The sequence below is a fragment of the Gymnogyps californianus genome, chromosome 4 (genome assembly GCF_018139145.2).
Source record: "Gymnogyps californianus isolate 813 chromosome 4, ASM1813914v2, whole genome shotgun sequence".
Taxonomy (NCBI): domain Eukaryota; kingdom Metazoa; phylum Chordata; class Aves; order Accipitriformes; family Cathartidae; genus Gymnogyps; species Gymnogyps californianus.
The window spans coordinates 73,358,724-73,385,028 of NC_059474.1; the positions used below are offsets into that span (position 1 = coordinate 73,358,724).

Here is a 26,305-nt window from a genome sequence, read left to right on the forward strand (position 1 = left end):
AGATCTCATTCAGGCCCCTCAGTCTGACAATGCCACATCTTGATGTCCAATGTTAAACGATAATAACTTCATATTATTTAGCTTTCTGCCATTGCACAATGTAACCATTGGCAGACTGCTTCCTCGAACAAACGGCCTTTTTCAAATCTGATGTAATTTCACTGTCATCTTATTTTAGACATTAGCCTTACACGTTCTCCAGGAATGGGATGCCTAACCACCAAAAAAAGAAGATACACGTGAATCAACACTTGTAGGACAGAGATTTTTGTTTGCAACTGCATCTGGTTTTGTCTTGTCATTGCCACAAGTCTCACCGCTTTTCTCCTAATGCCGTCATTCACCTGTACCTTTTCCTCCAAGCTGGCAGTTTCTGCTTGCTAGCGCACAGTTTTGTTTCCCCTCAGGAGAACAGCAACAAAAAGGCAAAACCAAAAGGCTGTAAAATATCTTTGCTCTTGCTTCTGTTGTAGTAAGTTACAGCCCACCTGGTTACAAGGCAACAGTTATCACTCTTCCAATATCTCATCTTTCACATATTTATAAAGGAATGTATTTCAGATCTTAGAAACTTTCTGGACACAACCGGTAGCACTGCTATGCAACAATCCACTACATACCAGAGCCATAGCACCATTTTAGCTGCTTTGAAGCCAATCAATGGATATGCCCAATAGTTTCCCTAGGGACAGGATTGTCATTAATGAGCAGGAACATCGGTGTGATGCCATGTCCCTTTTTTCTGGGCTCTACTGCAGAGAACATAATCAGGAAAAAAAGGACAGATCTGTGATGTCCCTAAGTTCCAGCAACTCCTTTTTGCCAATAAGCACCACTAGGGCAGTAAGCTTTAGTTTTCTCTAATTCATGAAGCAAATCAGACTGGCTAATGGTCAATTTTGGAACAAGAGGAGCATAACAGTAGCTCAAAGCTAGCCGACTCCATCACAGTACGTTGCACTATGCTACACCTGCACTGTGCTAAATCAGGAGACTTGGTCTGAAGTTATGAAAGTGAATCAATTCTCTTAAAATTTCCTACTAAGACACAGTACATAGGAAAAAAAATTCCTCAATATAAACAAAACAGAAAGCCCTCCAGCTATATTAGAAGACTAAATGCAACCAATAGATTTTAATAGTTTTAAATTATATGATATGTACAGTGCTTCTGTCTTCTAGGCAATATTTGTCTATGGTTTTACAAGGTTAGGTGTAAAAAGATGCTGAACGTAATTCTAATTCACGGTGGGAAGTCTTGCTGCAAGATGAGTGGGGTGAGAAACAATTGACTTATTACAGAGCTTGAAAGAGGGAAAATGAAGAAAAGCTTGAAGTTATTATTAGGTTGCCAAAGTTTGTGGACTCAACAGTGTCTACGGGCAATCTATCATAATCCAATTTAAACCCAATTCATATTAATTTGAAGTGATTTCTTTCTCATATAAAACTAAATCAATGGAATCTTGAACTAAATTAATAAAAGTGTCCATACAGGAAGTTGCATAGTTTTAACCAAATAAACTCTAAAAATGGTATTAACAAAAGCAATGCAGCTCATGTGAAAATGAGCGATAAGATCATATGCTGATGAACAGCAATAACAGACACTGTATAGACAGAGACTTATTTGATCAGTTTGCATTCAATCTGTTCTATTTTGGATATGCAGTGGAGGACCTAAATGCTATCCCTGTTCTTTGAAGTCATTTTGCAAAACTCATTGACATTGGTAAGGACAGCGGTAGGCCCTTGCTATTGATTGCTTCTGCCTATACATGTCCACAGGCAGGCTCCCAGTAACCTAATGCAAAGCTGGTTTCTAAGAATAACTGGCTAAATAATGGATGAACTGTGACACACACTTTGTGTTTATTCACAGTGAAACCTCTGAAATTTCATCTGTAACTCAATTAGGCTGTTAAAAACTAATTGCATCAGGGCAAGTGAGTATTACTTATTGGGCTTAATTCTTACAAAGGCTGTCAATGCAGTCCTCACTCTCCTATTCTACAGTTCTGGACTTCCTCGTGTATCAAGGCTTGCAATTTCCAGGAAATCTTCACAGATGATGGAATGGTGTAGTAGTGTCCTCTCATTACCGAACTTCCATCCCAGATGGCTTGGCAGTAACGCTCCTCCAGGTCCTGCTGTCAGATAGGAGCTTCATCTGAATTACCTCCGTTCCAGGCTTCTGGACACCTTCCTGCCCTTCTTTCCTACACATAATGTCTTCTCCAGACTTTTGTTCAAACTATACTTCACCCCACTGAAGCATAATGGGGACAGCTGTCTTCACCATTAATGAGACAGGATGAACAGATGTAGGCGAAGGAGCCACTTGCTGTATGACTAGTAGTCTAAGTTCAGAACAGAGACACAGAAATTACAGTATGCTCCAATATGTGGTAGATGCTCACAGCAGTTACTTCACATGCCCTTAGGTCTTTGCGAGTAAATCTACATTAGAGTGCATCAAGCCAATTGTTCTCATTGCTGAGCATGAATTTCTTGGTGCTTTAATTAATTCACCCACAGCATGAGCACCACTGTGTTTGATGCACACTCATTCTTGAAGAGCTTGGGCATATAATTACTACCATGAAACAAAGACTAATGGACTGATAGAAACGGTGGACTAGAAACATGCAGGAAAACAGAAAAGTAGAATTTTAGTGAGACAGGCAAATCTAACTTGAACTCTTTCTGGCAGAAGCTGTCATCACAAAAAAAAAAAAAACAACCACCAACATACATATATTTTTTTATCTTCACTCATTTCCCTGAGTCTCCCAAAGGCTTTGTGGGTTGAAAAAACGACTCTTTAGTTTTAAGTTTTACCTGGAGTTGTATTTAAAAATTATGCCTAGTCATACTTTTATTTGTTGGCTTAAGAACACTTGAGGTAGATGGAAAAAGGAAAATCATAGTTTTCATTTGCTTTTGTTCTTGAAAAGCTGGTTTATGCACCCTATGCAGCAAGATGAAAACCAAAAAAAGGAAAAATTAAATCACAGTAATAAAATATGTAGGCACTTCTCTGACTTGCCCAATAAACGTGCTATTCCAGATAAATGGGAAACGTGTATATTCTGTTAGCACACTTCTTAAATATGAATGGCTTTTTCCCCCTTCTCTCTGAATTCTTCTATAGCAGGGCATAGCCTTCCAGCTAGTTCTTGTGACATGGCTGCAAGCCTTTTGCTTCTGTGAATTTCAGGCTTTCCTGAAATCAGAGAGCAGGAATACAAGTTCTCTTGCGGTACAGGTTTTCTTACTTTCTGAATCTGACCACACTTCTAATTTATGCAACTAGTATGTTCTGGTGTGCACTTTTCTAATAGAAAGAGAAGGTTAATATAGCACTGGTTTTGCAACAAAAAAGTCCATTCCTACAGTTACGAGGAAAGTGATTGGTTTAAGCCAAACATATTCATGTAAAGGTTTTGGTCAAATCTTTAACGCAGAACAAAGCTACTAGAAAAAGTTGAAAAAGTCAAATTAAACCTGAATTAGATAAAAATTACAGAGAGCATTATCAAGAAACAACCATATGACAACATGCTAACGGTTTAAATTATAGCATTTTTTCAGTCAAATCTCTGTATTTAGACTCAACAATACAAAGCTGTGTAAAAAAAACAAAAAGAAGGGAAAATTGACACCTTTGATCTCAGATTCAGATTAAAGACTTACGTGCTGTACATCTTAAGCAAGTGGGTAATAACTAACAGGATATTCAAAGATATCATCTACTTATCCCATGACTATCTGAGGTTTTCCCCTTTGCACAGAAAAATATTTACTGAATCTATGACAAGCTGATTTCAGGCCAGCTACTGGGACCTCATCTGGAATGTGCTAATTGGAAAGGAATGTGTATACAAGTGTCCCAAAACCCAGATGATTGCCTTGATCAGCAGGCTATGTAATTAGGGCTCTATTTCTGGGTTTTCATGATAATTTGGAACTTAGTGTTGCAGTGTTCTCTCCAATAAAGAACAAAAATAAATGTGGAAAACTCAATATTGTATTGCATGTGGAATTCTTATTTTCCAGCCAAATCTATCTACATTTGCTTTGCTGTTGCTAGCAAAATCTTTACTTTTCTTAAGAAACACTCTTGCTTCACTTTAAAGAAATAAGACAACATTTTCACACTCAGCAATATCCTACAGAAACCCAGGCATTCGTTGGAGAATTAAAAAAAAGAGAACAGGCGCAAACGAACAAAAGGGGTCAAGCTATCATGAGGATTTTTAGGTACATCTTAGAGAACAAAATCTGTACAACTGGGAATATACAAACCCTTCAGTGTGGCAGGTCCTTCAAAAGGTTTGCCACCTCTGATTCACGTTGACGAACTCGTATGAGTCTCTTTCCTGTGTTCAGCGCTACAGTAAAATCCCAAATAAATATCCAATTTAAGAAAGAGCTAGTGTCAGCTGCCAATCAACACTAGTTCTGCTTTACTATCTATCCAATTTATTCTCTAAGAAGAACCCCAGCTGTCGTTTGCCTGCTCGCTTTATTTTGTATTTTTCTTACGCTGTTGCAGCTTGGTTTTACACGCTTCCTTACAATCCTCAATAAAGCTGTTGCAGTCTGTTCACATACTGCACACTACACATGCAATACAGTGGTTTCTGTTGGTGTTCCAGAGCTATTCATTATTGTCATCATTTCAGCACACTGTGCTGTTACTGCAGGCTGCCAACTATTGTTTTTCATGTGCATAGATTTTATGCCTAAAGAAAGACACCTACTATTGTTATTTAATAAAATGACTATAATAATACTACCTTACATTTATATAAATTCCCTTTCATCCAAGAGTCTTAAAATACTTTATGAAATTTTTTTTCCTTGGATATAATGCTACGGATTGTTCCACCTGTCACTGAAAAATCAGCTCCTTTTAACGTGCAACATATCTGCTTAACGGCACAAAGCAGCGCCACACCATTTTGAACATGTCTATATGACTACATCAGTTACAGAAGACAGCATCACAAGCACAGCAGGGCAACGTTAGAAGGTATCAGTATGGACCAATTTGCTGCTCCTATGGTCACTGCTACCAAGAAAATAGGGCCACAGGTCTGCTGACCCACAAAAGCAGATTTAAGGGGAAGTCTGAGGCACTGCTTGTAAAAATGAATGAAAGGAACTCAAGAATAGAGAAAGCAGTGTCTAAGACGCTAAGGTACATTTTTAATCATGATTCTATCCAGAAAGCCTAAACGCTCAAACAAGAATTGCACCAAGCTTGAATTTAAAGATCCGTGGAAGAAGCAGGTGAGCTGCTTAGCATAAATGCAAACTAAAACCACTCTTCTTGTCTCTCTAGCTCCCAACTAAAAGAAGGTCCTGACACTGTGACAACGTGTTCTCTATTCACCTCCATGGCTAAACTAACCTAATGGTTTATGGTAAGGTTCTTATTTTCACATAACCAGACTTATCCCTTTTGAGTGCTTTGATTTAGAGATTGAAACTCCATGACAGCACCAAGTATTACTATTTCTCATAAGTGCTCTAGTGAAGCCTGGAGAGGGAAGGGAGAAGAGATGGGATCACATTATTTCTACAAAAGATATTGAAACACTACACGGCAAAGCCTCCTTCGTCTGTGCTCCTCATCACCTGCAGTTATAGCATCAGCTATCTCTTGGGAGGGTCACTTGCACTGTGCCACACTGTGACTTTGAAAATGCTGCTTACCTACGAAATAAATGTAGGGCTTCATAAGCTTAACTGTAAAATTAATTACATTTGGGATGCTTTCCACCCAAACTCCTTCTGCACCTAACAACTAGAAAAAAAGTATTTTTCTAAATATCTGTCCAACATGAACCCTTGAAGCTCTATACGCACATCAAGGACAGCACATGACCCTAAGTTTGCCTGATTCTGTTTTTGTTGAAAAAGGCTGTTATAGTATTGGCCCTGCTCTTATCTCTTGAAGACAGTAGCCCAAATTCTTCCCTGTTACACAAGTCCAATCTCACATTGATTTCAATGGGTTTCAGTGGAATAACTGAAAAGAGAATTTGGCCCGTAATCTCTGACTTTATCATATAACTAGTAAGTGCTTGGCTAAGATTAGATTTAAAGATAGCTCAGGGGGATAATTCAAGGACTCGAGAACCTTTACTGACATCAAAGTCTCCTGCCTTTGGGGAAAATACAAAACAAAACAAAGTGCCTTTAAAGCACTATATTCCTCGAACAGGGGGAAACTCTTAACTAATATGCTAACTGATGTTTCTCTTCATCAATAAGACAAATAAGAGGGAATACTTATGTTCTAGAAGAGAATTCAGTTTTTCCCTTTCTAAAGTTTTCTTTCAAAAATTTATATGTGGATATACTTGATTGTCTTAGCGAAGAGAATACTTTCTGCTCTTTTTTAATCCTACATACAATGTAATTGGAAACAGCAAGTACCTCCATACAGATTTATCTACAAAGATTTTCTCTTGACTTCCTTTGAGTTGGTTGCCTAAATACATGGGTCTAGTTTCCGTTGCAGGCCGCTCTGTGCTACGAGTTAAGCAGTCTGTGAGCTAAGGGATGAGACTTTTTTGAAGCTTGAGTTGTTGAGTACACAAGGCAGACTCCTACAGCGCCGTGACCTTCAATGCTTGCAGTGACAATAAGTTTAAATGCTTGTTTATGATTGAGGAGGTGGCTTATTAGCCTCTGCTCCACTCACCGGTCTTCCTCCCTTGAATGGGACTCAGACTTGCGAGTTAGCAAGAATCAATCCTCAAAAGCAGAAGTCACCGAGTAAAAAGGACTTGATTGGATTTCACAGCAATGTGGCTGCTTGCTGCTGGCTTTGTGGAGACAAGCACACCATTCTTTATGCTCAAAAAAAAAAAAAAAAAAAAAAAAGAAAAGAAAGTCAAGCACTTCTTCACTCTGAATTCTTTAGTCATACACTACCACTTAGTTTATATTACAAAATATAACGAGGCAAGAAAAACAACCATGATTTCTATCTAGCCTGGATGAGAAGACCAAGAAAGATCACAGCCATTTTTCCAGATTTTAGAAAGATTTTCACCTTGGCAGTTGCAGCACCTAATCTTATTCACGACGCAAACGAACAATGCCTCGCCCAAACAACCTCGAACCCTTGATGTAAAGGTAACTGAGAAATTAAATGCAAATGGTAATTCTGCAATCATTTTTCTAATAAAATCACACTTGAAGGCCAAAAGGAATAGGGAAATACTAAGAGCACAGGATCAGTGAATTAAAACAAGTCCCAGGAGTAATGGGTAACTCACGGTCACTTTTGCAAGCTTTTGTGTATTTAGTCTAAATTATACCTCTGGAAAGAAAATCTACCCCAAGTTCAGGTGCCTACAGAAATGTATATTATGAAGAATGCTGTTGGAAGCTTTAAGCTTGCAGAAGCCCCAGCCCTGTTCTCTCACCGCTGTCCAGAGAAGGCACGGATCAGGGCCACGGGACCAACCTCCAGCTGACAGTCCCCTGCTCCCTTTCTAATTTACCTCAGGCCGTACTGACAGGCCTGATACCCATTTAATTAGCAAACAGCTGTGGCGGTTAGAGATGCCACAACCCGACTTGTTTGTTACTGCCCTTCTGCCAGAGGTTATCACCTTCTCAGGAGAACGTTTCAGAGCTGCTTTAGAGTCCAGCACTTCAGTTTAAATCCATCGTCGCTGGCCGCGCGAGGTGAGTCTGCGGACTTTGCCTTCAGGGTAATGCCCTGACCCTGCTGGAAACGGCACCATCCAGGGCAGTAACAACAAGCAACTGGTAGCGGTTTCGTTCACCATAGACGCTACCTAGGCAAAAGCGTCTCAGCAACCTACAGCTCTGGTAGGCTTTGTTACCATCCTGAAGTTACACCATCACGTAGACTGTAAATAAAGAGACGCAATATCTGTCTGCAGCTCTCCCTGCTCTCTTCTCTTAACCCTTCCTTCCTTTCTTCTCCAAGCTTAGATCTATATGGTTAAAATCAGTAATGGCTGTTAATATCATATAGAGAGGGAACAATTCCGTGTCTTCTTTGCTGACTGGTTGAGCAGCATAATAAATCTACTTATTTTACAATTGTGTGGTATGGACTCCGAAAGCTATTCCTAAAAACAATTTCCACAAAAATAAAACAATTCCAACTTATCCCCATATGCAACATCAGACTTGCTGCACAATTACAGGGAACTACGCTCTGCCAGCACTGTTAAATTGAGGACCTCTCTTTCCCTGGCTCTGCTACTGCTGGACAGCTTATGTTCCCACTGCTTGGCCTCCATCTGTGCTAACAACAGAATCCTTTTTGATTAAAATGTTGCTGAGTTATATTGTGAAAGTTCATTTGAACTGTGCACTTGCTTCACTTAGAAATACTTTTCCCCCCCATTTGGATGCAAAATAGAAGCATTTGAGAGTTACGCCTCCAGCCTGAGATATTTCAATGAGAGGGGAAAAAATTAGATCTTTTAATTAATGTACAGTTTTTTCAAGCAAGGGGAAACTCAAGCTCTGGAACAGGCTTTTCCTATTGTGTATATAAATATTGGTTGGGGGGGGTTAACAGAGAAAGTTAACCAACGTTTCTGAAAGAATGCCTGGAGAAAAATGCAAGTGGGGAATATCCACTCATGGGGATGTGCGGATTCAGATTTCAGAGCTTTCTGAAACAAAAAAAAATAAATTAGAAAGTCTCACTAAAGATCTGCTTAAATGAGACACAGAAGGAACGATAAAGTAAGTAGGAACTGAGGTCCTAAACACTGAAATGACTATATTTCATGAAGAAATCTCAGGACACTTTGGTCTCCACACAAAACCTACCTTTTTTTTTTTTTTTTTTTAATTGTGAGAAATGTCTGGCATAAGTTTTCCTGTGTTCTCAGCAAGACTGACGATTGCATGGTCATTCAAGTTTCTAATGAAAACATGCTAACTGCAAAGTCACATTTAGCTATGTTTTACAGCAGGTAAGAAACATACCTTTTGTCATAGCAAAGACTGTAAAGTCTGTTTCCCAGTTAAAGGAGGATGGTTAAAAATGTAACATATTAAAGTAGGCATTAATAAGGAAATTACCAGAGGAAATTAAGATAAATTAGTAATTAATTAGACTGTAATTAAGAGATAATTAAGTAAATTAAGGAATTTAGGATGTACATTACATGTTCTAGCTAAAACAATAGTTCTAGTTCAAAATCTAATGTCATTAAGCACTTTTGTAATTCCCAGTGACACATTTCAGGTTTTGAAGTACCAAAGTTTGCATTTTCAGGTGGGCCTTCAGTCTAAACAATATCTCTGTGTTCGAGAATTGTGGAATCAAAGAAGAATTGGATATGTTTCTTGGGAACTGTTCAAAATTTTGGTAATGATGCAATTCCTGCATTGAAAAAAGATTGCGTCCGCGTCCAGGGTTGAAGTCCCTTTAGTATTCTAGTGGAACTAGAATTTGGTATTTTGTATCAATGTCTCTGAAAGCAGAGAATACTATTGCAGGAGATGGAGACAAACAGAAAACATTAGGATTCCTGACATTTTCAAATATCAGAACGTGTTCATGCTTGAATTGTATTTCAGGGACAGACTCAGGCTAGTTCTTACTTTATCTAAGCTGCTCCTTGTATAGATACTTTCAGGAAGGGTTACTTAACAGGTTGACAGAAAGCACGTTAGGCAGGTATCACAGGTATTGCCAGAACAGGAGTACTCCTCTCTCTCTCACTAATGTCCAAACATTTACTAATAAAAGAAGTAAGATCGTGTTTGTTTTCACTGGTCTCCAGAGTTCCAGTGCGACTCAGATCTAACATTTACTTCGCATGTGCATTATTTAGTATGCTACAGTTCAACCCAGGTACAGCTAGAAGAGGCATTACGTACAGTTCAGAGCTTGTGGGTCTAAGTTAACCACGCTTTTATATCAAGTTCTTACCCTTTTGCAAAATACAATACTCTGTCCACAGAGGGGGAAAAGGTCTGTTTGTAACAACCCTATGACACTGTACTTCAGCTATTCCAAAGAAATCAATTTTCCAACACACTTAACCAGGAGTAAATTTAGGATTCAAATTATTAGGCTTAAATTAGCCTCTCTGCCTGTTATTCCCATCTGATACGAATTCTTCTTAGACTGTAAAGCTACAGAGCTAAAGCCTGATTAAAAATAAAAAATGAGCATATACTACTTTCTCTATGATAAAATACCTCTCTCTTCAGTGAGTTTAAATTTGCAATTATGTTTGAAGAGTGATGTCAGATAACTGCTGAGCTTCTGTTCAGGCAGTGAGCAATATCTTTACATTCACTAGGTACTGCTCGGAGCCATAGGCCAGCGTCATGAAAACTGTCTCTGTTGCTGATAAAGGGGACTAAGTAGTTTATGGGATGTTTCTGGGAGGAATCCTTAGAAAGGAGCCCCCAACAGTTTTCATGAAAAAACAGAGGCAAATGTTTTCCTTTTGTTCTATAATTTTGTTTCCTTTCTCTCTTTCATCAGAAGTCTCAAGTACATCAGAATATATATGATACATAAATATAAATAATCTTTTGTTTACATGGTATTAATTACCTGGATGGAAAATGCACTTGCCAAAGAAACCTGTATAGGAGCCATGGGAGTCAGCCACTAGAACACGATCATCCTCTAAATAAATATAACTACATAGCAATAAATAGCAGCAGCATGCAGTACAGTAGAATAGGAGGAGTGGAATAATATGTTCTATTGTAAATCACTGTGCATGGAAATTTAGGCAGGCGTAATACAATTACCCAAATGGAGGTCAAATGCAATTTCACAGGGTGAATAGCAGACTATGACCATGTATCTGTTTAATTTTTTTTAATTTCAGAATGATCCAGCTATTATTTAACATTTGGAAGTATCTTTCATTTTTCATATGCTATTCTGATGAACGCAATTAATTAATTTAGCAGATGACTGCAATTTGCATAATTTTCACAAGGAACACTTTACTTATGTTTGGAGTTTTTTATTCTGGTCCCCACACTTAAACTAAAAAGGGAAGGACGCAAAGGGAACAGAGAGTATTAATCATAACACTCAGCTGAGATCACCTCAAAACACTACCTATCATTATAACCTGGAATAGATAAGTTTGCTGGAGAGGAACAGTACTGTAAGTAACAGAGATATGACATTACACTTATTTTTCTAATTAAAAAAAAATATATATGAGGAAAACTTCAGAGACATCTGACTTACCTATAAATCTTCCATCAGGTATAAGAAACAAAACAAATTAAAATGGAAGAGTCCAGGTTTCAGCGTTCAAATCCATACCAATGATCTCACAAGAGTTCTGTTTTACAATCGGTCTCAAGTTGGGGCTCACAAAAACGAGGATCTTGCTCTTTAAGTCCTTCTTCATGCTTTGCAGCTATTATTTACTACCTACATGCTTCATTGTTACTTACTGATACTCAGAATTTTATTTTTCTCCCTTTCCTTGAAGATCTTGATTCTGTAATACATGCAAGAACAACAAAGAAAATGGCTGAGCTTTTTGAAAATGTGAAATTTCATCACCATGCTGATTCAGAGCCAGAAGGAGAACTCTAATCAGAGGTGCTGGGGTCAGTTTTACCTCTCAGACACTGCTGCAAACAAATCAACATTCATGAAAATATTTCTATCACTTCACTGGCCAGTTTCTGTGTTAGCTTTCAAAACGAACTTAAAAAAAAAAAAAAATCATTATTTTTGAAGATGAGACTGTTTAACCTGTCTTTTAGAGGCCTCACATACATACCTGAATCATGGTATCCAAAGGGCACACTCAACACAAGTAGTTATAACTTGCAAAATATAATGCTTATCACAGAAAATGACATAAATAGTTCATCACCTTAAAAACCTTTAGTAATATCCCCGTAAATACAGTACTTCATTAATAAGACACTGGGTTGGATCAACGCTAGCTCTTCCTGACAGTTCTGCTACATACCTGTCTCATTTTGTTAGTTTAATGAACTTGTTCCCAGCTCAATTCCACAAGCACAGTGTGGTCCTCTGCTTTAAAAAAAGAAATTAAAAATATGATTCAGCTGATACAGATTTTAGAGTCACTCAGCTATGCAATACTGAGTGACTTCTTTTGGCCAGGGATCAGCAATGAGCAGCAGTGTGAAGGAACTTTTTCTGCTGCAATGCTTTTCCCTTGTGAAAACTGGAAACAATTTTAAAATACCTCTCAGTTTCGTTAGTTAAAAGAGTTCTTTCAAAAATATTCACTATGCTCACCAGCTATTCCCTGGGTAGCGACATATATGCTGTACCCCTGAAAAACAATTAGGACAGGTAGCTTATACACAGATGTATCTGGCCACATTCTTTTCTGAGGCTGTCCCAGAATTAAAGATTTTTCTTCCTTCTGCATGCAGACTGATAAAATCATTGGAGTCTCAAGTCTACAAATAAGAGGTGAACTTGGCAGCATCAACACTGAAACCATAGGGTAAAATTTATGTTTACTGTACGTAGCCCAGTTGTTCAAAGAACTGAGCACGTTGGCACCAATCCAGTAAAGCACTTAGCGGACAGCTGGGACTCCTGGCGTGCCGACAGCTCGCCCCGTGCCGCAGGGCTTTGCCGAATTGGGGCCTGAGAACTGAGCGCCTCGTAGGGCAGAACCCACGTCAGACTACTGTACCAGGGGCTTGGCTGTCATCCGTGCTGTTAAAGGACTGGTACTTGCTGATAGCAGTAACAGTGGCCATCTACTCAGAGGAACCTGTGGTATACCAGGAAAGTATCAAGGAAATCTCATCAAGGAAACTTCACTGAAGTTAATGAAGGTTGTACTGTTGGTTTCAACACAGATGCCATTTCATTTGGTCCCCCTACCCGCCCTTTTTTTTTTTTTTCCCCCTTTTTTATTCAAAGCGTTTTGCAAATTACAGTGACCAATAATTGCATAGCAGGGCTTTGGCCACTGAGGGAGAAAATGTTGGTCTCTGAAGCGCATATACTAATCATCTTTGAAGCCCCACTAGCAGCTTGTCTGGTTGGTTTTGTTGGTATAAACAATCGCACGTCATGGGCTTGCACTATGTTGGTGAGAAGAAGAAAAAAGAAAGTTTGAATACCGAACTGCTCAAACTATTAACTTTTTTTAGAGCCTTACTTATCAGATCCTGGGAGATTTTTTCTCTGTGCTGCTACTGCAGTGGTCAGAGTGAAGCAAGCACCTGGATGCGTTGCTTGCTTGTTTAAGGTTTTGGTTAGTAACCACCTATCTCCAGGTTTGAATATGCTGAAAGATTTCAGAGTTTTAATCTCTTAAATACAAATTGGAGCTTTGTATTTAAGAGCATGCATACTTTTGAGCCTGAAAATATTTGGAAGAATGCTTACTAATGGTGAAAGTGATAATAGATTTATCTACTAGTTTATCAAGATGTGCTTGAGCTTATGTGAGATAGGAGAATGACTTGACCTCAGGAACAGAGGCCCCATATTATTCATCCTGAAATTTCTAAAGCCCTGAGGGAAACTTCTCAATACACAGACAAGATGAATCCACCCAGGAATTCTTTCCCACTCACATTTCATGTTTTTTTGGGGGGGTTGTTTTTTTTTGAATTTAGAACATTCACCAAATCTTTCACGTTTAGAACCATGCTTTTCTACAAGACAAACAGGTAGAGATCCCAAGCTAAAAACCCTGTGTAACAGCAGCACACTTTCTCATCTTGATCCTGATAACTTGCTAGTAGTAGACCACAAGAGAGATGCAAAGGAATGGTAATCTGAAAATAAAGAATGATGGGAAACAGCAGATTTCCTAGCAGCAGTGAAATAACAAACATGATTGGTTTCTTAATTTCAGATAATGTTTCCCTAGGAACTCATACAAAACAGCAATTTCTTTAGTATGCTTTTAAAGATAAAATTCTACCAAAAATCACTCTGTGAGTACGGTCAATGTCTTCAACCTCCTGCGTCAGGGTCTCCCTCTGTTCTTGTGTGATTTTTTTCTGCTGTACTCACACACATAAATCAAGATTTTATTCTGAAAGCCTGCTATTTTTGCGGTGATTTGCTCTCTTGATTTCCCTCCTACATATTAGTCTGCCTCTTCATTGTGAAATCACTGTTAATTTTCCTTCCACTTCTGTTTTTCAAAGGGTCGCCTCTAACTCCACTATTTTGGAATAGATGAGATCCCCACCTCCAATCTTTATGCTAATGATTTTAAAACTAACTTGTCAGTCCTAACATAGCTCTATTCATTCATATTTCAGCCTGGCCCATTAAGATCTTTATGTAGATATTAGCCATCAAAAAAAAAACAACCCCAACCCCAACAAAAAAAAGCTGGTAGCAAAAGAAATGATAAATTGGGGTTGGGTATCAAATCCACAGCTGGTATACACTGACTCTCCTTATGCAAGTTTGCTATAATACCATTAGAGGATCTGCACCCTGTTCTCTACTTCAATAATTTCTCTTCATCCATATCTCTAAAGGCATAAGTAACCATGAAGTTTAAAGGGTTCTGCCTCTTTTTTCTTGGCTTCTTTAAATGTAACTTTCAAATGGAACCAATATGTGGAGCCAGCATGTATTTTTGATAGAAGAGAGAATGACTTTGCATTTTTTTCCCTCAGCCCCACATACTCCTCCTGTCATCCTCATACCTTTCCCCCCCACCCATATATGAACAAGATTTATGAGACAGATAGCCCGAAAAATGACTTCTAGAAGAAAATCCTACCTATCAGATTGAAATACTAAGAAAAAAACACTTCCATCCTTTAAATGTAATGATGCTAGAAGGGAAATCTTCCTTTTATCATTTTTCAGTAAGACTGACCATTTGCACGTGATTTGCAAAATTTCCCTCACCTTCCAAACACACACAGGGTATAAAATCATATCTTTCTGTCTCCATGAGATGGCTTATTGTCAGATGCTCCACGAAGTCCACAGCCATATCTCTAAACGGCCTGTATATGAAAATGAAGTTTTAATTCCTTCACCTGGCGACACTTCCTACTGCAACACAGTGATTTATTTATTTTCTTTAATCTTGGGCTAATAATAAACTGTAAATAGAAATTATTTGTGAAAATACAATTGCTCAGTGGTTGTATAAAACACATATTGCAGGGGTGGAAATGGAAAGAGCACAGAAGGATATACCTTATTCAATGCAGCTGAGAAAAGCAACAGAGAACTTCAACCTAGAGGAAGGGGAGCCTTGATGGTTTCCATTACTTTGTCAGTCCTTTCCAACACTGTTGGCATAATAGCAAGCCACTGACTTCCCTGCAGACAGAAGGGCAGAAGCTAATTGCCACACAACTTCTTTATCTATGAGGAGAAACAAAATGAAAGGGAGAGAGATGCACAAAGAAGAAAAAAGCGCCTAAATTATATATACTGCCAGGCTGTACAGGCTGCCCTTCCCTTCTCTGTTTCCTACAGACCTACTTCCACCATTCTATAGGTCGCAGTTAGGCTAGTACTGTGAAGAGACAGGGCTCCCTCCCTTGACTCAGAACCTGAGCTGTATGTCGTCTTAATTTAGTCATTTCAAATTAAAAAAAGAAAGCATGGTGTATGGTAAATTGTAACTTTCATTTCCTCCTATAAAAAATGCAAAAGCTTATTAAAAAATTCTCATTCTGCTCCAGAGCCCTGAAACTAAATCATTGATTTCATAATCTTTAAATTTTAATTAAAACTAAACTCTTGCAAAACAAATTAGAAATACATAAATATCATGTGTTAAGAATACCAAAGGATTGTTCTGACAAGGTACAATGTCAGTTCCCCTGTCTCTGTGGATGTAGCACGGTACATAAATGTGTTTTGAGGTTTCCTCAGTCCTAGCTTCGGTTCATGATCAAAGGAGCTTGTCAAATAAGTGTCACAAAATTGTCACTACGTTAAAAATGAACATAACTTTTTTTTAATTTATTTTTTAAAATTGGCTAAGGTTATTACCATTAGAAACTACTAAACGTCCCAGAATCCACCGGAGGATGCACTTCCACAAAAAAGCCCTGTTACCCCGTGTGCTGCGTTTAGCGGGTTCCCTGGGGCTGGCTTTTGTGGTGAGGATAATGCCCCGCGGGGTGTTCCACCAGCCTCCGCCATGACAAATGCCAGGAGAGTCTGCCATGGGAATAATGAAAACACTTTTTTCCTTCACAGTCCATTTGTCAAGTTTTCATTCTTATCTATCTGACGCAAAAAAAAAACCCCGCTGAAGATTATTTTAAGTGTAAAATGTTTTCGCTGGCATGTGTATTTCACAACTCTTTGCACTCAGAGTGATTACAGTTTTTGAACTATTTTACAGAATTACAAGGAAAAACGTTAGTAAAGTTGTAAATGTGAACTTAAAAAATACCAGAAAACTTGCACAAGACTGAAGGTTCAGTGAAAACTGGCACTGTAAACTGTTCCATACCTGGAGCAGCTTTATGCAGATGAGAAGCCCGAATGATCTTAATGGACCTCTCTCTGACAGGAAAATCAAGCAGAAGCTAATATCATTTTTGCAGAGTCAGGGCTGCTGATTAGCAAAAGCTGGGCATGCTAAGAAACCCTTGCAAGTTTGAACCTGTGGAAATGATGTTTTGCGTTTACTGTATTAGTTTCCTTTGTTGCTATAACCTGGATACAAACAAAACATATTTTGGGTGAAGATTGAGCTGTAAAGTCATAGAATAAAATAATTGTGAACAAAATAAATGTATGTCCAAATGACACCAACAGAAAGCATTCCAAGGGAATCTTCACCAGCCCCCTATACTATTAGAAGATCCTAATTTTTAGGATCATCTTTTAGTTGCTTGAACATTTTCTAATTTCTGTAGGGAGGGCTCATTCTACTCAGTCCCCAGTCTTACTTGGGAGAATTTACCTTGTGTTGATTATTTAAAAAATATTTTAGAATGCTTTAGCAAAAAAAATCTCAAACTATTTCCAAGACTAAATTAGGGTCAAATACTGTTTTAAATTTATGAAGAATTTTGTAGCTAGTTCTTTCAAAAGTCCAGTTTTGCAGCAGAGACCTGAAACTCACTTGGGATTGTCTCTCGCTACAAGGACTTGTCTTCTGCTGGATAGGGGAAAAAGCAAGTGCTAAAGCCATCCTAAGACTTTGATCACACTTTGCATACGCTCAGCATTTTGGCAGATGAATTCTCTAAAGAGCCCATCTGCACTGACCTGCTCCAAACCAGGACTGCACGGACTGCGTGGAATTTCATCTGTAGTTGCGGCAGCTAGATGCCACTGTGGCACAAAGCACTGTAACTGAAAGCAAAGATCCTTTTTCCTTCCCTGCTCGCTGTCTGCCAGGCACACAGGAGGAAGCTGGAAGCAGCCAAACTTACACACAGACAGGACCAGGAGCTGGACAGGTTCAGAAGGTTTAGCGCATGGAGAGGCGACAATTCAAGAGGGGGCCAAGTTGGGAAGGAAGGAGAGAAGGAATTAGGCTCAAGAAAATCTGAAAAAATAAGCTAGGACTATGGGGAAAGACTTAGAAAATAAAGTGAGCAGGAGCCAGGGAGTGGCTCAAGATACTGTGATTTCATGTTGCCAAGGGTACAGGCAGAAAAGGCAGGAGAAACCAGGTCTGAGCCCATCATTCTTGTTTCTCTACAGCTCGGAATAGAAACCGAGAAATTTGGTGTTAAACGTTTGTCTCCTGACAATTCACTACCTTAACGACAGGGAGGTACATCCTGTGGATCTTGATGTTGATTAGACACAATCATTCTGCCGAATACTTGAATTTTCAAAAACTGAGTGAAGAATGGGAGTTTGAAAAGAAAAAACAAGCCAAACCTAAGGATCCTGGTTGTTCCCATAGCATGCCTGGTAAAAAATAACTCCTTCACTTGCATTGCTCTCTTTTTGTTGCAAAGAATCATTTATATCATCAAGCTGTGTAACGTTTTACATGGTTACTTAAATCACCAATGAAAGTCTTGAGCCCGATGTGATAAAGTCTTGAGCAGCTTATTCTATACAGAGATCTATACGAAGGTGGCACACATGTGGGAACCAACAAAAAAAGAAACTGTACAACACAACTTACTTTTGTGAAACACAAAGTTGTATCATGAAGATGGCTGAAAAGAATCTGGAAAGCTCCCTTTACACTATGCAAAACAACGTTAGGCTGTGACAAATGTGCCCCTGAAGAGAAATTAAACATCTTGTCGTAGAGCTGCTGTCATAGCCTGAACTTCTTGGAATTACTATTTGATTGAGGGAGAGAGCTCTAGTTGCTTTATAAAGCTAAGCCACTCAACAATAGCACTCTTCCATTTGTCCTTGACAGCTGTATTTTTTTAATGACACTTATTTGCTTGGATTTAAAAGTTTCCGTCCTTATTACTGCAGATCTGTAAAAACGGCAAAAATACCTCAATATAAATTTCCAGAAACTGAAGAGGTGGAGTCTGATGATTTCTGTTGAATTTAAATTTTCAACACTGCTCTGAAAATCTAGGAGATCCATTTGGTGAGTCCTCCCTTCAACACAAGTAATTTTACAGAAGGGACCATGGAAGTTGTGCTGGGGAAGTTATGTTGATCACTAGCGGGGACTTCATCTGGAGGTATAAAAACCAAAACTGCCCTCTACTTCCCTGTAATAGACAAAAATATACCCACACAAACAGAAAAGTCACACTCAACCCTTCCTTTGCCTCCCTCCTCCTACGGGTTTATGATATCCTCTTCCTGCAGTTTCATAGCATCTAAACTTTACCCGGGCGGCTTTCTTCATGCATTTCAAGAAAAGCAGCAGCACCAGAGTTGGACCAGACAGGCACGCTGACACGTGGTTTGCTGTCCATCACCGGGAGAGACAGAGGCTCCTGTTCTACCATGGGGACAGTGCCTCTGCCCCGTCACCAGCAGCTCCAGCCTTGCTCGTTCCCATTTGCAGGCAGGCTGTTGCCCAGTTAGCAGCTCACCATCATGGAAGAAGGGGTGGTTGACCCCTTGAAATTTATAGGGGGGGTGGGGGGGGGTAAGAACCACCATATACATGGATACTATCGACAGAGCACCACACCCTTGAGATGCAGGAGAACCAGATTCACTTCCCTGCTGCAGCTGGGGCAGCACAGGCATCATGCATTTCCCACATCCTGGACAAACCCAGGAAAGCTTGCTGATCAACGCTCTGCTCTCTGACCTGGTACAATCCCTCAGAAACAAGGTTGACTAGCAGGAGTTTTCTGATGGAAAAACACTGTCAAAAAAAACCTTCAGCAAAAGGAACTGTATTTGGTTTTTCGGGTTTGTTCCAAGAATTTTTTGCTGCAGAACATGCTATGCCACCCACATTAGACAGCCTCACAGTTATTAATGCATTGCAGAGACCTTGAAATCTCAATCTGATATACGGCTACTTCAGTCTGTGCTTCTTCCTACCCCATTATAAACTTGACCTTAATTAACCCTCTTAGTGAAATGGAGTTTGTTGACTCTCAAGGACAGTCTCATTGAAAAACAATGTTGCAATGTCACTCAAAAGCTAAAGTAAGGCTGCTTTATAACAGGATTTGTACTAATAACCCTTGAATATTAATAGCTTCTTATGCTATGTGGTTTATATAAACTTATCTATATAAGCTCGGATTGAGCTCTGTCTTTCTCAGACTTTAAAAAAGTCTACATTTCCTTTAGCAAAACCTATTTCTCTTTAGCAATCACTATTTTGTAATTTTGTAAAATTTTGTAGATTTTACAAAATTGTAAATTTTGTAAAAAAAAACAACGAACTGTTGAAATGTAGACTTAACATCAAATATGGCAGATTAATTTCACCAACTGTAAATCAAAACACTCCCTGTCAAACTAGGATGTCCAGTTAACACAGTAACTTCTACTGTGACTTCCTAATGGAAATGTTTGTTCCCTCCCACTTTAAGTAGTTTTATAGAGAACAAATACATGGGGCAGATCCTTAGGCCGGATAATTTAATTTAAAAATCTTCTGTGGAAGAGTTGGGTGTGGCAATGATAACAGCTGCCCTGCATCATTTGAAGGTCTTGGAACATGCTCAGGGCTGACGGTGAGAAGGGTCTGTATTAGCACCCTATCTGTACACTGCAAATATAACGTAAGATAACAGCAACTGATCTTTTACAATTAACTTTAAAGGGAGCATATGCTTTCTTATGAAAATAATTGAGACGACTCCGGACTAAATTGCTTTCTTTGTGCAGAGTTTAAAGGTATAGGCTTCAGAGCTGATGGTCACACATTTTTTGCCCTTACACATCTCTGTGCCAGTCTTCACTTTCAAGAGCTATAACGAGCTGCAATTATTTCTCAGACTATTTAGGGACTGAACAAAGATTATGAGTTAGTTTAACAATGACAATATTCATACAGAGCATGTAAGCAGCTGAAGTTATAAAAAATCCAACTGATATTTTCTGAATGGTATTTGAACATTAATGGTTTTTTTCCCCATAAATTACAAACTAACTATTTTATGGATGTACAGTACATTTATTACCTTGTCACAAAGTACATTTTATCCTCTTGATTCTGAATAACAGTATGCTTATATAGTACTAGTGCCAAACAAGGGAATTTAAGACATTTACATACCAGGGAACCAAAAATAAAAGCTATTATTTACCAGTGGGTTAGCGTGCAAGCATTTCTCAGGAGTGGCATTGTACCTGAAATTTGCAGAACCTTACATTTTCACCCAGGTCTAGAGTATTTCTCATTCAGTTTATTTTTCTACTACTGTGCTGAAGTACTTAAGTAAAACCCAAAATATTTAAATAGTGTGTCCACTACAAAGCACGTGCTACCATGCAAAGACTGCAACCTCAGTGGGTGATGAGGGAAACACTCCTTAGCATCTAAGCAGATGACTCAGTGGGCATTGCTTTGTATCAGAAGTTTCTAGTCTTCCACCAAAGCCCAGTGCTGGGGGATGCTGGTCAATACTCCACGTTAAGGGGGAGCTCAGAGCACACAACCTGTGCACATCCAGTCCTCCTGCCAGTGTTCCCGCACTACTAATTGCATGGACTAGCAAATGTGGTTCATAAGCATCCAAACCTCTCACCTGCCCTCTTGCAGAGACTCCTTTCCCTTACGGATACAGTAGAGAGAAAGAAAATTCATGTCATCTTTTTGCGTAAGATCCAGTAGAGTAGTGAGAGCTTTTTGCTCTGCAGTGTACCTGGGGACCACCAACGACTGTCAGTCCCTGTTTCCTTCACCTGTATTATTCTGTCATTAGAGTGTTCAGTTGTTGAAAATTATGATATTGGAGGTTTCTCTTACATGCCTACTAATATAAACTAATTTACTTGAAAATTATTAAAAAGACTTTAGATAATAACTTGCTGATGTTACTACATTAACAAAGACAGAATTATGTGTTGCTGAAAGGGGAAGAACTCTAAAACATAAAGCCAAATGCTGAAATTAGTTTATAGTCAAATGCTAGAGAGGTTTACAAGCATCACTGTGTCTACCTGTCACTGTAAAATTAATAATTCTTTGTCCGAGTCATGCAGCCGTGTTAGCACAAATTTGAATTATTTCTCTCATACTAAAGTTGCATGCTATGACCGCAACACAGAATACTCAATTAGAGAAACCTAACTCTTCCTTTTTTTTTTCCTCCCTTGAAGTTCTTCCAGATTTTTTGTGTTCACAGTAGCCTGGCAAAATTATTTAGGATAAAGTAGTAATTTTACCTACAGCGTATGAAATTATCAGCTATCAGAATAAGCATTAATTCAGAAAAAACTTTTTATAAAAGTGGTTTAATCATATCAACAAGCCACCTTGACTGCTCTTCTGACGAGCTGTTTTTAGTACAAAATAGTTTGCAGGCCTGTCACATTTTTCATCATTTAAATACCATGGGAGAGGAGGGATTCAAGGCTTGCTTTACCTTAACTAGTGTGCCTTTGAAAACAAACAAAAAACCAAAAAAACCCAACCAAATAAAAAAATCCCCCAACACCAAATCAGCTCATTGTTAAAAGGATTCAGTATGGTGAGCATTCAAAATGTATTATACACTATTTGTTCCCTTCTCTACCATTTCCTTCACGAGGCTTCATCCTGGGACATGATCTACTGATCACCACTTCCCTGTTGTAGATAGTTATATGCCAGTAAAGGCCAAATTAAACTACAACTGTGTGTGATGAAGTTGGGGACTATGAATCTGAGTAGTTTATGTATCCAACTCAAGATTTATCATCTTTACAGTCTTTGTTTGCCATTCTGGCACACACAGAGCGTATTTTCTCTTTCTCCTATGACAAATAACCTTTAGGATCTAGGACTCAATTTTTCAAATATGTCAAAGTGTTTAGCAATGCTTAAAAAGGCAGCATTTCTCTATGTGGAATGTGAAACTTTTTGATTGATGACGTTGTTCTGGAATATTTAACCGAAACAGGAAAGCCTAACACACTGCTGGAAATGATGTGCTGGTTAGCTTTTGTTTTCCTTTCCCTTCCCTTCCCTCCAACATCATATAAATCGTGCAAGCTAATTCTGTTTACTTTCTCAGATAGCCTACTGTAAATACATTCAAGAAAATATTTACTTTTTCTATTTACTTTTTATAAATCATAAAAGGAATCAGCTGCTTTAAAAACAAAAACGATGAAATATACCATAAATGTGGGCAAGTAGCAGACTGCGCCTCTCCCATTTTTGCTATTCTAAGGTGGAAGAACTTGACAATCTTCCTTAGGTAACAAAGTAATGCCATGATTTATTTTAACCCAACTCTATTTATTTTGGGGTGTTTGTAGCTAAGAAAACATGTATTTTCAATTCTAGTATCTGTAAGAATTCCATCTGATCTATCCAGCATTAAATATATGTTTAGTTACATCCAAAGCCGATACATTTCCCTTTTCAGAAAAGTCTGAATATGCAGAGGTTGGCAGGCTGAAAATAATGTTTTACAAATGAGAAGTCCATGCTACGCTTTAATTTCTTAGTAGGAAAAAAAAAATGACGCCCTGAAAATTAACCAAATACAGAGCATGTAACTTGCTAAAGTTACAAGAATTTCAGCTGGTATTTCCTGAATGATACCTGACCATTAATTTTTTTTGCTGAAAGATGATAAACTAAACATTTTACAGACAGACAGTACATTTATCATCCCGCACATGGTGAAGAATATCTCTTGAATAAATATGACCAGGGAAGCAAATGGGGCAAATATTAACTCATTTAATGGCATTAAAACCACAGGCAGCACATGTAAGAACTTCTGTGGGAATGAATCTGTCCTTCTGAAGCCACCTCATGAGGAAACAGAAAATAGAAGTGACTTCTATCAAAATAACTCGATATCCCCTCACTTGCCTTCTCAAGCCCCATGCTGAACAAAGCACACTGAAATCTGAGAATTAGGATGTACACTATATATACTATATATGTGTGTATGTATATCTATACACACACTAGAATGTTTCATTCGAAAGAAATCTAAATTTCTGTCTTCAAGCAAGCCTTCCCTGTGATCTCAATGCCTACTTTATTTTTAAGTGTTGTAGATACATATGCTAAGAAGGCGAAGAATAAGCTTCATGTTTTCAGACCCATTACTGTAATCAAGTCAGACAATGCATACATTTAAGACAATGTATATTAATCCATTATTAGACTAAGAACTGCATTATTAATAAGGATTTTCTTCTTGTTAAATAACACACTTCCATCTGTGATACATGGCCACCTAGTGACTAATTTAAATTGATCGAAACATTTATGTGATATATACTGTTAATTACATTTCACCTTCACCACTAACATATTCTGAAACAACTGTCAAGGATGCAGCACTAACCTGTAATTGGTGGCTGTGAAATGTGTAGCTTTGATAAAGACTTGGTGAAAACTGTGCTTATGATTATATTAAGACATTATTTTAAAAGAGTCAGAGGCAGCTCCACCATTTAAAAACAGATGTGTAGGCATTCTTGTTTGGGAGAAAAAATTAAAAATCATTTAACATACTTATGGAGAACAGGGAGATGTTTGTTTGGTATGCCTTTTTTTTTTTAATCTAAGTTTAAAAAGTAACCTCTTTTTTTTTTTTTTTTAATGTTGAGACTAAAACCAATTTTCACTAAAATATAAGCCACTTCGATCAACTTCAGCTGAAACCAAGAAGTTTTCAAAGTTTAAGAAGTTGGTTCTATTTGGGTTTGGCTTCTGTGACATTAGGTAAAATATGTATGATTATTTTTACACTTCTGCAATTCCAGGTTTTATCCAGAACTACAAATACTTACACATTCCTCACACACATTCCTATTCTTGATGCTGCCATTTCATGTGGGTTTTTTTTCTGATGTCTTGTACTACATTTCCTAAAAAGAAAAAAAACCCACCACCAAAACAGTATTTGGAGGTGCAAATAAGTATTTGAATTCTGCATGTTAAGCTGTCAGGTTGTTATATCCATACTGAATGCTCACAGTTCTCTATTCAAACACAGAGAGATTAAAATCCAGACAGTTGCCTGCTTATTTTGCATCCCATCATCCTAATTATGGATGCACATTGCTAGCAAATTTTGTTTACGGATACCAGTTCTTCGTAGCGTATTGTGAAATGCACACAACCACTAGTAACCATCATGAGTGAAATAAGGAACAGAAATGGGAAACTCATTTATTAACTTGCTCTAACTGATTTTCTTGCTGTAATTCCCCTGTTCTCATTAGATTCAAGAAGTTCACATTTGTACTTGCTAGTGAACTGAACACAAACCAGACAGGTAATTTGGAAAGTGATGATGACATTTGGATAGGTGAGCTCTTGGACTCCTGCTTACAACAAAAGAACCGTACAGCAGCAAAACATGAAGAAGGAATAATATCCAAGACCTCCAGGTAGAGAGGACGGAGAAAGGAGATTAAATAAATAAATGGTCCTGACAGTTCTTTATTCGTTCCTGACAGTTCATGGCATTTGAAGGCTTCTGTATCATTAGTCATGACACAGCACACTTCCCCTCTCTCTCTAGCTTTCCATACATTTTCCAGCTCCTTTCTCACTTGTAAAGTTTAAATGTACAATTGTTTTAGCATTGCTTTTTAGGGTTTTAAATTAAGCTTGAGGTTTGTTTTCTCTCATTGTGAAGTCAGTTTATATTTCCAGGCTAGTAATGAATGAAACTTTGACGGAGTATAAGAAACACTTTAAATTTGCTACTACTGTGTGAAAGATTGTTTCCACTCTGTATTAAATTTTCCTTGGAGATTCATTCTGTAATGTTACCTATTTTCTATTCATAATTACAAAAATAAAAGCTCTGGTAAGGATGAAAACAAACAGCTCCTTCCCCTAGCTAATTATATTTGACCTTTACTTGCTGTGCAGTTTGCCGCATAAAGGTGCTGGAAGTAGCAGGAGCAATCTCAGATAATGGGTGTCGCTTAACAGAGAAAATACTTCAGGAGTTGCAAGTGATAAAAAAAAAAGAAAGTGGTGTTTTCTATTGCATTGCCTGTATCAAATATTATTTGGTCACTCTGAATCACTACTAAGCTGGAACCAGTTACTGGTGTATTTTTGTATTATTGCTGCATTCCCATTTTCAGGAGTTAGGTTGGGCTTCCAGCTTTCTTGCAACTCCTTCACGTGGAAAACCAACGCAGTTTCAAACCATATCTGGGGAGCTTTCTTAAGAGCGCGGAAGAAAAGCGCACATCTCCATTTGGGGACTGACATATGGCTGCTACTGGGCTTACAAAAAGTTACCTCTGAAATTCCTTCCCTTCAGCTCCTCAACAGGGTGAACCCATTGCCTTCTGACCCCAACACCTGTAACCGGCCGAGGCACATCAGTAACGATCGCAATCCGTTTCTTCTCCTCTTGCAAAACAAACTCAGTCAGATCTTCTCAATGTCCTGAAAACTTCACTTCTTATCCCTCTACTTTGAAGACCTACATTGTTCTAAGTAGCCAGTACAGTACAGAAGCTCTTTGCCTCTGTGCAAAACTGCAAGGGAGAAAACCAATTTTCCTAGAAGAAACAATAACAGAAACAGGAAATTTGATTTCTTACTCAAAATAGGTGACTAAGGTACTACATGAGAAAAGATTATCACATATGTGATTCTTATTTTCAGACTGGATGTTTCATAACTCATGTTGTTAGACTAATTATCAATCCACTCAGCTTGTGACAGCCAGGGACAAGAAGAGAAAGCGGGCTTCATGCTCGGCCAGTCATGTTTGAAGAGGTGATGGTCTTGCTCCC

The 26,305-nt window shown here is 38.3% G+C and overlaps 1 long non-coding RNA gene across 1 annotated transcript in view; it reads right to left on the bottom strand.

Moving 5' to 3' along the window:
• Nucleotides 1-24,331: 24,331 nt before the first annotated feature.
• The window catches only part of LOC127016039 (uncharacterized), a 50,087-nt gene continuing 48,113 nt past the window's right edge, over nt 24,332-26,305 (bottom strand). Inside the window, exons 3-4 of the long non-coding RNA XR_007766426.1 lie at nt 25,803-26,068; nt 24,332-24,406 (exon numbers count right to left, since the gene is read on the bottom strand). This is a non-coding gene — a long non-coding RNA (uncharacterized LOC127016039). The remainder of the gene's footprint in view (nt 24,407-25,802; nt 26,069-26,305) is intronic.